The 13,650-nt window shown below is 43.1% G+C and overlaps 1 long non-coding RNA gene across 1 annotated transcript; it reads left to right on the top strand.

Annotated features, from left to right (window-relative positions):
* Window positions 1-450: 450 nt before the first annotated feature.
* Window positions 451-2,901, top strand: LOC125942268 (uncharacterized). Its single transcript, XR_007464946.1, has 3 exons — window positions 451-506; window positions 2,191-2,274; window positions 2,769-2,901. It is a non-coding gene; the product is annotated as an uncharacterized LOC125942268 (long non-coding RNA).
* The last annotated feature ends 10,749 nt before the right edge of the window (window positions 2,902-13,650 follow it).

Raw genomic sequence — 13,650 nt, 5'->3', positions numbered from 1 at the left:
TAGAATCCCCTTTTGAACAGTAATTTTTTTCTTTTTTATGAGAGAGGGCTTTGGCGCAGTGAAAAATACTAGGTAAAATCAATAAATAGATGACGACACCACCTTCAGACACCTGCATTAATGGCACAAAAAGGTCTGTGAAAAGTTTCTAACATCAGCCATTAGCAACACCATTTATTGCACACATCTGTGCACACAAAGTAAGACATTTGTGCCTGCTAAAGTGGAATGCTGATGTTCAGTGCAATTTGTTCACTCAGTGGCAGCTTAGACATTAAATTCTGTTGTTAAAACTCCATAGCAGGTAGAAAACTAGAGCTGTGGTCCACAGCCTTACATTTTTCCCTCTTCATGTATCATTTTCAGAGTATCGTTTGCTTCCTTGGTGCTATAAACATTTTTTATTGTAGCCTTATGTATTTGATACCTATGCAGGGCCGAGTCAACCATAACATCCGCAGCAACACTGACAGCTCAAGGAGAAGCACCTGCAAACCTCGCTACTGGTAAGCAAGAATCCTATCAGGATATCAGCGTGTTGCTGGATCTTACAAACTATGACTCATAGGATGAATAGCATAAGTTATAGATGCCGGTTTTTGTGTACATTGATATAGTGGGCTGCGCCAAAAAATTTACCTTTACCCACATACTGGTACAAACAGCCAAACTGAAGCAATTACCTAAAACTAGGGTTGCTTGAAAGGTGTTATTTCCGAATCGAATAAGCATATTCAACAAAAATGACCCCTGAATTTTGTACAAAATTTTTCTCATTTCTGAAGCAACATCAATGTTTGTGTATTTGCTGATACATGGGTGTAATGCTGTTCAGAATTAGCTGTTCGAATAAGGGAGGAGCTTGTAAATAATACCTCCTCTGAATTATCGGGGCAACCTGACAGTGATTGTAATGAAATAATCGAACAGTATAACAGCTACATACATTGTTCACTGAATGAGAAAGTGTGATACTACAGTTGTGCAATAGTGTGCAAACATTGTTAGACTAGTCAAATAACAATTGGAACAACTTCATATATGGGCTGCTTCAAAGCAAGCCAGTCTTGTGAATGACTCAAGATTGTTGAGCATTGAGCAGAATTTGTGTGTTTCATATGTTTGCTCAGGAACTGTATGCAACTGTAGCTATCCTGCAGTAGCTTCACTTAGAACAGCTGTCACATCCATCATTCTCTCGCTCTTGAGGCTCCATAAGTGTTTCACTTATACGGGGTGTTTTTTATTGTTAGAAGAATTTTTAAAGATCACCCATGGACATGTAGCACACTTCTATTCTTGAGCTAGATTACTGCGTTCTAGGTAGACATATTTGTATAACGATGTTTTGCTATATACTTTGAAAATAATTACTTTATGGCACATATTGCAATTTTCTAATTGTAGTCTGTGACACAAACTCTTATCCACTTGTTAGAAATCCTGAAGATCACCAGCTAAGAGAGATATGGGGCGGTATTCTGTAAGAGTCTACCTAGTGGACTGTCCATTTTGGCGACCGTTGATTCGCTGCTGCTTGACGTGCAGGAAGGAGACTGGCTGGCACCTTCCTGCACGTCAAGCAGCAGCGAATCAATGGTCGCAGAAATGGCAAAATGGACAGTCCACTAGGTAGACTCTTACAGAATACCGCCCATGTACTCCTAAAGTTTGCTACAAAACTTACTAGTGTTCTTGTAATTTTTCAGCTTCAGTGCACAAAAATGCAATTTGTTGAAAGTATTAGGGCAGTGTTAATGCATTTTTACTGAAAACTTTGACAGCTCTCAAAAGTGGCGCTAGTTTTAAAATTCATTCCAAGGGGATGCGTCTTGTGAAACCACTGGCTTCAGTTTGTATATTGCAATATGTGTGCTAATTAAATTAAATAGTTAGGAAGGCTATTAGTGTAATTTTGTTAATTTGTCACTTATATATTTTGATTTTCTTAAAGCATTGTCTGCCCCCTTCAGATGAATGAGTGGGCTGCATGCCGCAGGTGGTTTTAATTATGTGAACGTCGAAGAAAACACCCTGTGTATTTGAAAGAAAGAAATATTATGCAAATGCTAATTGTGATTTCTCAAAACAAATACGAATCGAGTAGCAGGGACTATTGAATTCATGTTCGAAGTTTGAATATTTGGACATTTCTAACTCAAACAAATGGAATGGCTTTTGTGCATACAGGTTCCAGTGCACAAAGTCTGTGCAACATTGACGAGGAGAATGAGCCAAGTTTGGCCACTACCCAGCGTGCAGAGAGACCAGGAGGTTGCCTTAAAGAGATTATTTAAAATTTTATTGAATTTATAACACAAAATTGCATATTAATGTGAGAACCTCATAGAACCCCATTCCAAATGAGATAATAATCTTTCATCTTGCTTTTATACAACAGTTGAAGGTGTAACTTAAAATAAACCTTCCTATTTTAATCGTGGGGCAATTTATGCACTCAAGTTCTAAGGTTACCGCTGTGACTGGAAAGCTTTCCGCATTGTTATTTATAAAGGCATTAGTACTTCATGCTGATGGAACAGTCCTTGCCAATTCCATGAAAGTGATTTGATGTGCGTGCCTGTATACTGACTTACTTTCACTGCTTAAAAATTTATTGCTTACAGTCATTTATGAAAGATGAGTACAGCATAAACTTAAGAGTGAGAGCAGTTGTGCACTGTATAAGAGACGTTAAATCAATAGCATAGTCAAAAAACATTATTTAGTAAAGTGTCCTTTGTGCCCCTACACCTATCAAAATGCAGGGAGAGATGAAACTGGAAACATCGCCTTGTCACAGCAAGCGAGTACATCTGAGACAAGTACATCTGAGACACAAGTGGAAAAGGAACTGCGTTCTCTGACTGGGCAGCATGTATGTTCTCAGTGTGGCTTCTTTTGCACTGCATTCAGCACATTTGCTAGACACAAAAACCCACCGAGGTGTAAATGTGATGTTTGTTTGCTCAATGTGCAACTCTCACTTTGCTTACCTGACACACTACCAGCAGCATCATAAGGTGTGCCGAAAAAAGTGGACAGATCAGAGCAATCTAAGGCAAGAAAGTTGCAGCAATGAGGAAGAAGTAATGTTCAGCTGACATCTGAAGATACTTGTGAAACTGATAAGGGAGCTATAGTGTCTAAAATGCTGACAAGCCTGTGCAGACGCCTTGAAGGCCATCACAGGTGCCCTAAGACGGTCATTGATGATGTAGTTCAGGAGGTGGACGACATGTTTAGTGCAGTTGGAGTTCCTGTCCACATTGGTCACATAAAAATGACCGTCTTCGGAAGAAAATCTACCAGAATGCGAAAATTTTTGTGCCCCCTACTGAAGTCGTGCTGACTGGAGGGGCAAAAGCCTATGTCATAAAGCTTCTTGACCTTCTACAAATCCTGCTCAAACATCCAGACATTGTTCCCCATGTAAGAAAAATGCAGAGGACACAAGATGACTGTGTAATTCATGATTTCAGCGATGGAGCAAGGTTTAGTTCACACCCAGTGTTCCAAAAGCAAAAAGAAAATATTATCTTGCTCAGTCTGTACTATGATGACGTTGAACTAACAAACCCAATTGGCATGAAGAGAGGTAAAAAGGGGAAACTCAGCATGTTTTATGAGACTCTCTTGAACCTTCCACCTAACAAACGGTCCAAGTTAAGCAACATTTTCTTGCTTGGCACTGGCCTTACAGCAAGTTTAAGACAACATAGTGAATGGCTAAAGCTCTTCGATGATTTTTTGCATGCATTGAATTTGCATGCAAATGAAGGCATCGTCTTTGAAACAGACAAAGGCCCTGAAAGGTTTTTTGGCGCACTCATGGCAGTAACAGGAGATGCTTTGGCGACTAACTCTTTGGCAGGATTCAAGCAGTCATTTAGCCCTGCTGTTCTCCGTTGCTGTCGCACTTGCCTTGTGCCTACGGCAGAGTACGCACAGTACACAAACCACGGTCAGTGCACTCTTCGAACAGAAGGCAGCGTCAGGGCACAAATGAAGGAACTCAATCAGTGTGAGAACCCTGCACAAAAACAAAAGTTATCCAAAGAATCTGGGATCAACAGTGAATCAGTGTTGGCATCAGTTCCTTTTTTCTCCTTGACAAAAGACGTATTATATGATCCGATGCATGTTCTGCTGGAAGGTGTTGTGCCAAAAGAAATAGCTCTTTTCCTTCGTATTGCTATCAAGGAGAAGAAATGGCTCACAAGGAAACAAATGAACAAAGCCATCTCAAATTTTCAGTTCACCATGCAGTCTCCAGCAGCGACAGGCCACGCCTGATTGAACGAGATTTGAATCTTGTTTCTTCTGCAAGCTCTTCTCTTGTTTTTATTCTCCATTTTCCACTAATTGTTGAGGAATTTATTCCAGAAGATTCGATGCACATGAAATGTCTTATTCAAGTTGCACAGATTACACAAATAATTTGTCACCCGTTTTGACTACAGAGGCTGTTGGAGATTTAGAGGAGCTAATTTCTAGCCACCATAAAATGTTCATTGAGTGCTATGGAAATGAAGCAGTCTTTCCTAAAATGCACATGTTAATCCACATTGTTGAGCAAATAAAGATGCATGGGCCAGCACGTCATCACTGGACAATGCGGATGGAGGCAAAAATGCCTTGCCGAAGTCTACAAACCTTTTCAATTTCAAAAATGTACCACTTTCCGTGAGTGATTTTCTTCAAACTAATACATCTTATGCCCTTTGGAATGACGATGGCACACCCAAAACGGGATACGCAGATACCAGAATGCCACCTGTATATGGTACTGCTTTTGTGCTTAGCCAAAGCTTCTGTGATGCAGGATTGGCCCCTTGTGATTGGGGCAATGTGGCCTGTCATTGCAAAAGGCACCTGTTGAAAATGTTGTGATCAGGGTGAGCGATATTATTGTTACTGGCGCGTCAGTGAGCAGCCATGCTTTTGTAGGGTAAATCAGATGGTGTATTTTATAGACCAGGTATTTGTGAATTGCAAACTTCTGACAACAACTTATGTTCCTAAAGTGAATGCCTTCATGGGAAGTGTTACAGACCATGAGGCCATTTTGTCAACTAAAAGCTTGCTTCTCCCCTGGCCTGTATTTACATATTCAAAAGATAATTGTATTTTATGCATCCCTGTCTATTTACACTGCATCACATGTTCAAGTTATATAAGTGATCTGTGTAGCTAACCAACAAGCAGAGAGAGAAAAAACATTTCATTTCGGCCCCCTGTGCGGCGGGCTACTGGGCATTGGAGCGATGTTGATGTTGTGGGAAACGGGGGTGAGGGTGTGACGTCGGTGGCGTCGACTCTTGCTTGGGCTCTGTTTGCTTCTTGTGGTACAGTGAGCCCAAGGGCCGTTGTAAGCTGCATTATTGCGGTCACATTAGATGGTGTCGGGTCACTAAGCCACTCCTAAAGTGTGTGGGGTCTTTTTGGTAGTCCTTTAGGTATAGATTGAAGTGCCTCTTGACTGCCTGTACAGTGCCACAGTGTAGGGGATGCATTTGGGCATTCCTTGTATTCCGTCCATATTGTGCAGGCCTCTTTTCCGGCTTGTAGTGCAGGATGTTTTTTGTGTGGGCCAGTACATTTGGGCTTGGCATGTGTGCATGCAACAGCGTCGTGTGTTGTCGAGCATGGTGGAAATGGAAGAATTGTTTCTTGTTCATGCCATTCCTCTATTTTTAGGTGTTGCATGTGAGGCTATTTGTTTTAATTCTGTATGATGAGTGCATCTGTTCACTAGTGTGGAAGTCCCTGAATGTTTACATGTGATAGAGCATGTGCATTTTCATTGTCCCCAATGTTACAGTGGCTAGGTACCCTTTGAATGGTGATATCAATGTAGCATTTCATGTAGCAATTTGTTGTATATCAATGTAGCATTTCATGGATGTAGTTGGGCAGGCTTCCTGTGAGGAAAGCTTGGCATGCTGCTTGAGTGTCCGTGCTAATTATAATGTTTTACAAGTGTTGTGGTGCTGTTATTGCCACTATTTCAGCTGTTGTTCGGGTAGGCATACGTGTGCAGGTCTTGGGTATATGCATTGGTCGCAATGTTGTATGTCACCGTGCAGCTTATTGCAGCGCTTTATACCCGGAGATGGCGTGTATGTATTACGCTGTTCTGTTCAGGCATCATGTTGTGCAGGGTTTGTCTTCTTCCTAGGCAGTTTTAGGTCCATGTTTCAGGCATTGACATTATCAAATGTCGCATTTGTCACATGGGAGTAGAAGTGTTATTTGAGGCATGTGTCTTGAGGATGTATGTCCAAGATCTCTAAGCATCCTTTGACCTTGCTGATATCATTTGAATCTAGTTGTTGGGGTTCTGTGTAACCAACAAAGCAACCATAGCTTATAGATGTGTGGTTTCAAACTTGTGGCAAAGCAAGGAAGTAAAAGGGTGACAGACACTGGCCAGAGAACGCTAGGGAAAATAACTTCTTTTTTTTCATTTTAAGGGGGACAAGTATAGCGGAAGAAAAAATGTGGAACACAATGGCTCTGGTGGAAATACCAACGGCTTTGTCCAAATTGTCATGTCCAAATTTACAATGTGATACGATCTCGTTTTCCCTGCAGCAGCCATCAGCAGCCATAGCTGAATTGGTAGAGCATCCCATTGAAAATCTACTGCCTGATATGCCACTAGGTGCATTGCGAGGACTATTTATATTGTCTTACAAATGGCCAGTAATGGTTTAACTGTCCAAATGTCTCTGTGTCATCCCAGTAACACATATTCACGAATACAAATAGGATACTTCACTGTTGTGACTTGTAGTAGTGACGGTCACTGTGTTCGTATTCGTTATTTTTGTTTTGGTTGTAATTCAGTCAGATGTTCGTTCTATGTTCTGTATGTCTAATGCTCTTTCTTTCTTATTCTGATTTTGAAGTTTATACCCAAGCGTTTATGTGATCGAAATGTATTGTTTGCTTGTTGGTTCATTATAGCAGCAAATGCTTGAAAAGAGGCAGGAAAGGAGAGTGGTATGATCACGAGGTGCCTTGATCATCGCAGTGTCCTTTCCTTGTCTCACTTCTTCTCGATACCATGGCTGCTGTTTTTGTGACACGGTGTTACGATCAGCTGTACTGTCTGTATTACATATCAAATAGCTTATACGTGGCACAATAAATATGTACAGAAAGCTACTTAGAATTAATGCTCCTTTATTGGTTGGATGAATCGTGATGCTGTGGTCCATTTCTTTATAGAAGCCACTTGCAAGTGTCCAGTGGTCACCAGAAAACAAGCTACCTGTGTTTTCTTGCGTTTTGAACCACTTCTTCATGGAAAGGACATACTGGAGTATTCATCGTCGTCTTTCGAAACAACTTCGTCATGAGTTGATTCATTTTCTTGAGTAAGTACTACAAGTGTTACATCTGCATAAATACAGAACAGGGCACTCACATGAGCATCACAAATTTTTATAAATTAAACAGCTTCAAAGTTCATGAGAAGACATGTGTAAACCGTGCCTTGCACAAGTTGCCTCAAACATGCTCAATCATATCCTGTTTTCAGTGGAGGAGTTTCTCTTCTGAAAATTTAAGTCGGTTTGAGTTAATTGCTACAGCTTTTACTGAAATTTTATTTCCTATTGATATTGTCACGACTAAAGAAGACAACGAAGTCAGGGACACGAGCACAAGCATGTCCCTGCACGTTATTTCTCGTCAATGGATCTAAGAAGCGGCTATTGGGAAATAGAAGTAGACGATAGAGACCGCGAGAAAACAGCATTCGTGACACCTGATGGTCTCTATGAATTTAGGGTACTTCCCTTCGGCTTATGCTCCGCGCCGGCAACATTTCAGCGGCTAATGGACACCGTTCTATCAGGACTCAAGTGGCAAACGTGCTTAGTATATCTGGACGATGTGATTGTATTCTCTGCGACATTTGACGAGCACTTGAGGCAACTACGTGCTGTTTTTCAAGCCATACGGTCCGCTGGTCTCACGCTTAAGCCGGAAAAATGCCATTTTGGCTTCGAAGAGCTTCTTTTTCTAGGCCATGTTGTCAGTAATGGGGGAGTACGACCTGATCCAGAAAAATAGCAGCCGTTGAACATTTTCCTGTGCCATCCGACGACAAAAAGGCAGTGAGACAATTTTTAGGGTTATGCGCATATTACCGGCGTTTTATTTAGAACTTTTCACGCATTGCATCGCCGCTGACACGCCTCACCAGAGAAGACGTAGCATTCGTATGGGATGAAGATCAGCAGAAAGCATTCGACGAGCTACGGCAACGCCTTCAAAACCCACCGGTCCTGGGACACTTTGATGAAGACGCCCCGACAGCAGTTCACACCGATGCCAGCAATATCGGCTTAGGAGCTGCACTTGTACAGTGGCAAGACGGCGCTGAAAAAGTGATAGCCTATGCAAGTAGAAGCCTTTTCCACACAGAAGAAAATTATTCAACTACAGAAAAACAGTGCCTTGGGGTGGTTTGAGCGGTGATCAAATTTCGCCCATATTTGTACGGCCGCTTGTTTGATGTTGTCAGTGACCACCACTCACTCTGTTGGTTGACGAATTTAAAAGACCCATCAGGACGATTGGCGCGCTGGAGCCTTAAACTTCAAGAATTCGACATGGCTATTGTGTACAAGTCGGGAAAGCGGCATACGGATGCGGACTGCCTTTCTCGCGCCCCATTCGAACCTGCAAGTGCAGACGATGACGACGCTACAGCGTTTGTTGCAGTTGTCAACACGGCTACGCACGCACAGCAGCAATGCGAAGACCCAGAATTGGAGCCCATTATTAGCTTCCTAGAGGGTCGCACTTCTACTCAGCCAAAACGTTTTGGAAGAGGACTTAAATCATTTTGTTTACGCAATAAATTTAACTTTTCTCCAAACGGAAGCCCTTACTTGCTCGTGTCCCTCACTTCGTTGTCTTCTTTAGAGTCGTGACAAATTGTACTCACCAAATATCAGTCTGGGAAATGTAGACCAGGCAGGACCTGTAAATTTCTTTTTTTGTGTGATTTTCAGTAAAAACATCCTTATTCAAGATGAGAACACTGCAATTAGGCGATGGAAGTACTATGCACTAGGGGAGACCTTAGCAGCAACTTACCCAAATATGCTTTGGGAAAAGGCAAAGCAAACAGGAAGGCCGATCAAATCACCTAAGGTAATTTATTTTCTTCTTTACAATGCGCATTTAACAAAATAACTAAAACAAATGGCCTGCTGTCACTGTTTCGCTCATAACTTAGAATACTGTGTGACTACATTAGGTAACTAGACCAATGTGATATTCTCAGTATTTTATCAATGTGATATTTTCAGTACTTTTTTAAAATTATTACTCAAGCCAACATTTTCCTGTTAATGAATGTTCTTGGTTTTTATAAAAACAAGAATTTGTCATAACCTAGGTTGTCATGGTTAGTGACTAATACCTCTTTGGCTTCTTCCTGGCATTGGGAGGTGATATTTGCATTCATATTACTGCTCTCGTGATTCACACTCCAGCTTATATGAAGCGCAAACATGTGGCATATCAAAAGGGTACCCCAGTGTACTATGATAAAGTCATTACTGCCCAGTTCAGTCAAGAGACCTTGTGCCACACTTTAGCATGCCCTCTGGATAGCCGGCACGCTTGAAGCTAGCCACCTGTGTCTGATTACTGCATTAAGCTCTGCGGGCACATGATCTGTCCAGTGCTGCACGTAGGCTTGATTTTAGTATGCCCCTCTTTACTAACTTCGAGGGTGCTAAATTGAATGCTATCACCGCAGAGTGTAGTGAAAGGTTTCTTGACAGAACTTAAGGGTCTGAAAATTTTTTAAAATTGAACATTTTTTTAGTTATGGCAATGCCTAACACAAACTACATCTGTTTATTGACATGCTGTTCTGTTATTGCTTTAATTCTGCCTATTACTGATGAGTTGTGCTCGGTCTGTGCTCTTAATTGTGATGCCATCGTGGGTATTCCATAATCGTCATTCCACGTCATCCGATTACCTTTATGCTATCGTCGCCATGCCTTCCGACACAGTGGACCAAGTGGTCTAATAGCCAGAGTGACAGTTTGGGCACGTTGGTAATCCATAAAACGCTTAAAAAGCATGAACTGCAAACGGACGAAAAGGACGCATGTGTGCATACAGGCGTGGTGTGTGTATTTATCCTTTTTCGTCCGTGTCCAGTTCCCATTATTTAAATGGTTATTATGGTATACATGCATAACGGAGCACTCGTTTACATGAGCATCACACATTTTTATAAATTAAAAAGCTTCCTAGTTCATGAGAAGTGCGGGAACTAAGTGCGGCCACAGCTTGGGCCACTAAATTTGTGCTCGTGGTTGTGATGCTGTCATGGTGGTTGCATCATTGTCATTCCAGCTTCATCGTGTGATTGTCGTTGCGTCATCCTACAATCGTACTTTCGTTATGCTGTCATCATGCTGTTGTCATTGAATCACTGTTGCCCGACAGTTGTAACGCTGTTGCAGTCATCCCATTGTCCTCATACCTTTGTTAAGCAGTTGTCGCAATGCTTTTGTTGTCATACCGTCCTAGTGATGACAGTGTGGTCGTACCATTATCATTGCTCTAACTTCATTCAACTCTCGTCATGCTGATCATGCCATCGTCATTTTTTAAACAATTTTTTTAGTTACAAATACTGCTGTCTATCTTTCGAACATAGCAGGAGTGGGTGCAAGATTTTAGTACAAACAAAAGAACAAAACTAAAATTATACAAACAGATTACCAGGCAATATGGTCAATATACTCAATAAACTGCAAAAGGCAATGTGCGTAGCGAACCATCCAAGTTGCTCCAAATTTCAACTGTGAGCTAAAAAAAAGAAAGTTTGAAACAGTCTATATGTGTCCTGAAGGAACGATATTTACTGCGTGACTATGTCGGGTTGCACATGCGCTAGGAGATTTAACCCCGCAGGGGCGTCTGCGTCAGCAGGCGTTTGGTGTGTTGCGACACCACGGACCCGAGCACACGGGGGTTGGACCCTCCCACGCGTAGCTGTGCGTGGCTTAGCCGTGTCTGGGGAAAGGAGGATCCTGGAGGTTGAGCTAATGCCGGGTGTATGGACCTTTAAGGCCCCCCGGCGGAGGCAACACACCTCTTTGGCCTCTGCTTCACATAGACGGCACCCCCGGGCTGACCCACCCGGGGGAAATCGGTAGTCGCCTTTTCCTGTCCTTCTCTTCAATCTTGGTCTTTCTCTCTCACTTTCAATCTATCCTGTCTTCTTTTCTCTTCCATTTACTTCCAGCATTCCTGGCGGCGAGGGTTAACCTTGTGTGTTATAACCACCCTTGGTTATACGTATTTGGTTATAGCGGGTACGTACAGCTGGCGTTTGTGGGACTTGTGTTTACAGGTCCTACATCGTCCCCTTGTTGGGCTCCATGGTGGGTGGCTGGCGTTCCTGCCGAAAAATTATTATTTTTGATGGCTTTTTCTTTCCCTGCATTACCAGATCGCCCCCTTAAGCGGGGGCGCACCGAAGATGTATTCAAATTTTTTGGCCGGCAAACTGAAAATTTCCCTCGATTCCACGTAATCATTGTGAAAAACCCGAAAAGGCGGTGAGAACGATCTCACCTTTTCTTGTTTCAAAATGCCTGACAGAGACAATAGGGGCCGGCTACAAAGCTACGAAATTGGCTAGCGGCGACCTTCTTCTTGAACTCCGAGATATCAAACAACATGAGAAACTGCAGAACCTCGTATCAATTGGAGACTTTCTTGTCACTGTGACCCCACACCGCACTATGAACACCAGTCGTGGTGTTGTTTCGGATGATGATTTGATGGAGCTAAGTGAGGCAGAACTATTAGAGGGATGGAGTGACCAAAATGTGATCAATGTCAGAAGAATCAAGATGAGGCGTGACGGAAAAGAAATTCTGACCAAGCATCTCATTCTAACCTTCGGCTCAAGTGTACTGCCCGAGACTATCGAGGCAGGCTACATAAAGCTCAGAGTCAGGCCGTATATCCCTAATCCCCTGCGATGTTTCAAATGCCAGAGGTTTGGCCATAGCTCACAGAGCTGTCGAGGTCGAACTACTTGTGCCAAATGCAGTGCTTCTGAACACACATCTGAGTCGTGCAACAATACACCACATTGTGTAAACTGTGATGGCGAGCATGCCGCATACTCGCGGTCCTGCCCATCCTGGAAAAAGAAAAAGAAATTGTCACGATTAAAGTCAAACAAAACATTTCGTTTAAAGAGGCACGAAGGCAGGTGTCCTACCTCCCAAAAACCAGCTTTGCCGATGTGACGCGTCAGGGGGCAGCGTCGCAGCGGCTTCCGGCTGCCGTCCGGCCCACACGTAGTGAGCCGGCGGTGAAGCCATCTGCCCCCTCGGCGGCTGCAGCTAGCACTGCTCCGCCATCCCAGAAGGGGCCATCGACCTCCGGGCTGGTGGCCTCCAAGGTCTCGTCCCTCGAGACGAGGCCTTCACCGCGAACAAACCGTTCTCAAGAGCGGGTGTCCAGCGCTCCGCAAGAGCCAATGGACACATCTTCCAGCCAGACGGCGCAGCCAGCGCCAAAGGAGCGGCGAGAATCCCTCGACCGCTCCAAAAAAGAAAAAGCCCGCATCACAGGGCCCGACAAGGGCTCTGTAAGTTAAGTTAGTGTTTTCACACGAGACACACAGCACAAACCTTGTCTGCAACATGAACACACAGATACTACAGTGGAGTCGCAGAGGATTACTTCGTAACCTCGACGACATCACAGAACTCAAAGTGATAAATTAATCCGAAGTGCTGTGTGTCCAAGAAACACACTTAAAACTAACCAGTCCAACTTCTCTGAAGCAATGTGCATTTTTCGTAAAGATCGTGAAACGCTTCTGCTCGTCCGGAGGTGTAGCATAGTTTGGTAAATAAGTCTATCGCCTGCCAACAGGTTGCCCTACACACGCCTCTCGAGGCTGTATCCGTGCGAGCAATTTTATTCAACAAGCTATAACCATTGCTCCTTACATACCACCCAACCATCACCTGAGTAAAACGGAATTTTACAGCCTCATCGACCAGCTCCCAGAACCATACATTATCACTGGTGATTTTAATGCTCATCATACTCTTTGGGGAGACTCGCGATGCGACGCGAGAGGTCGGCTCATCGAACACTTCCTTGTTAACTCCGGTGCGTGCCTGTTCAACAAGAAGGAACCAACATATTACAATATCCATCATAGTTCATATTCATCAATAGACCTGTCAATTGGCTCTGCCTCACTTTTCGCTGATTTAGATTGGCATGTAATTAAAAACCCATTCGGAAGTGATCATTTCCCAGTAACCCTAAACTTAGTAACCGAACATGACTCTCTTCCCCATGTCCCTCGCTGGAAACTGGCCTCAGCTGACTGGGAATGCTTTAGGGAATCCACGTACTTATCACGAGATTTTATAAATAATTTTACTATAGATCATGCCGTATCATATTTTACTGCTTTTATCATTGACGCCGCTGAGAAGTTCATTCCTCAAACAAGTGGCACTTCATTCAAAACGGGTCCCCTGGTGGAATAACGATTGTAGACAGGCACGAAAGAAACAAAATAAAGCTTGGGGCAAACTACGTGAATGTCCTACGGCTGAA

The sequence above is a fragment of the Dermacentor silvarum genome, chromosome 1 (assembly GCF_013339745.2).
Source record: "Dermacentor silvarum isolate Dsil-2018 chromosome 1, BIME_Dsil_1.4, whole genome shotgun sequence".
In the NCBI taxonomy this organism is placed as follows: domain Eukaryota; kingdom Metazoa; phylum Arthropoda; class Arachnida; order Ixodida; family Ixodidae; genus Dermacentor; species Dermacentor silvarum.
Note: the sequence above shows the minus strand (reverse complement) of the source record. Positions and strands in the feature narration are given on the sequence as shown.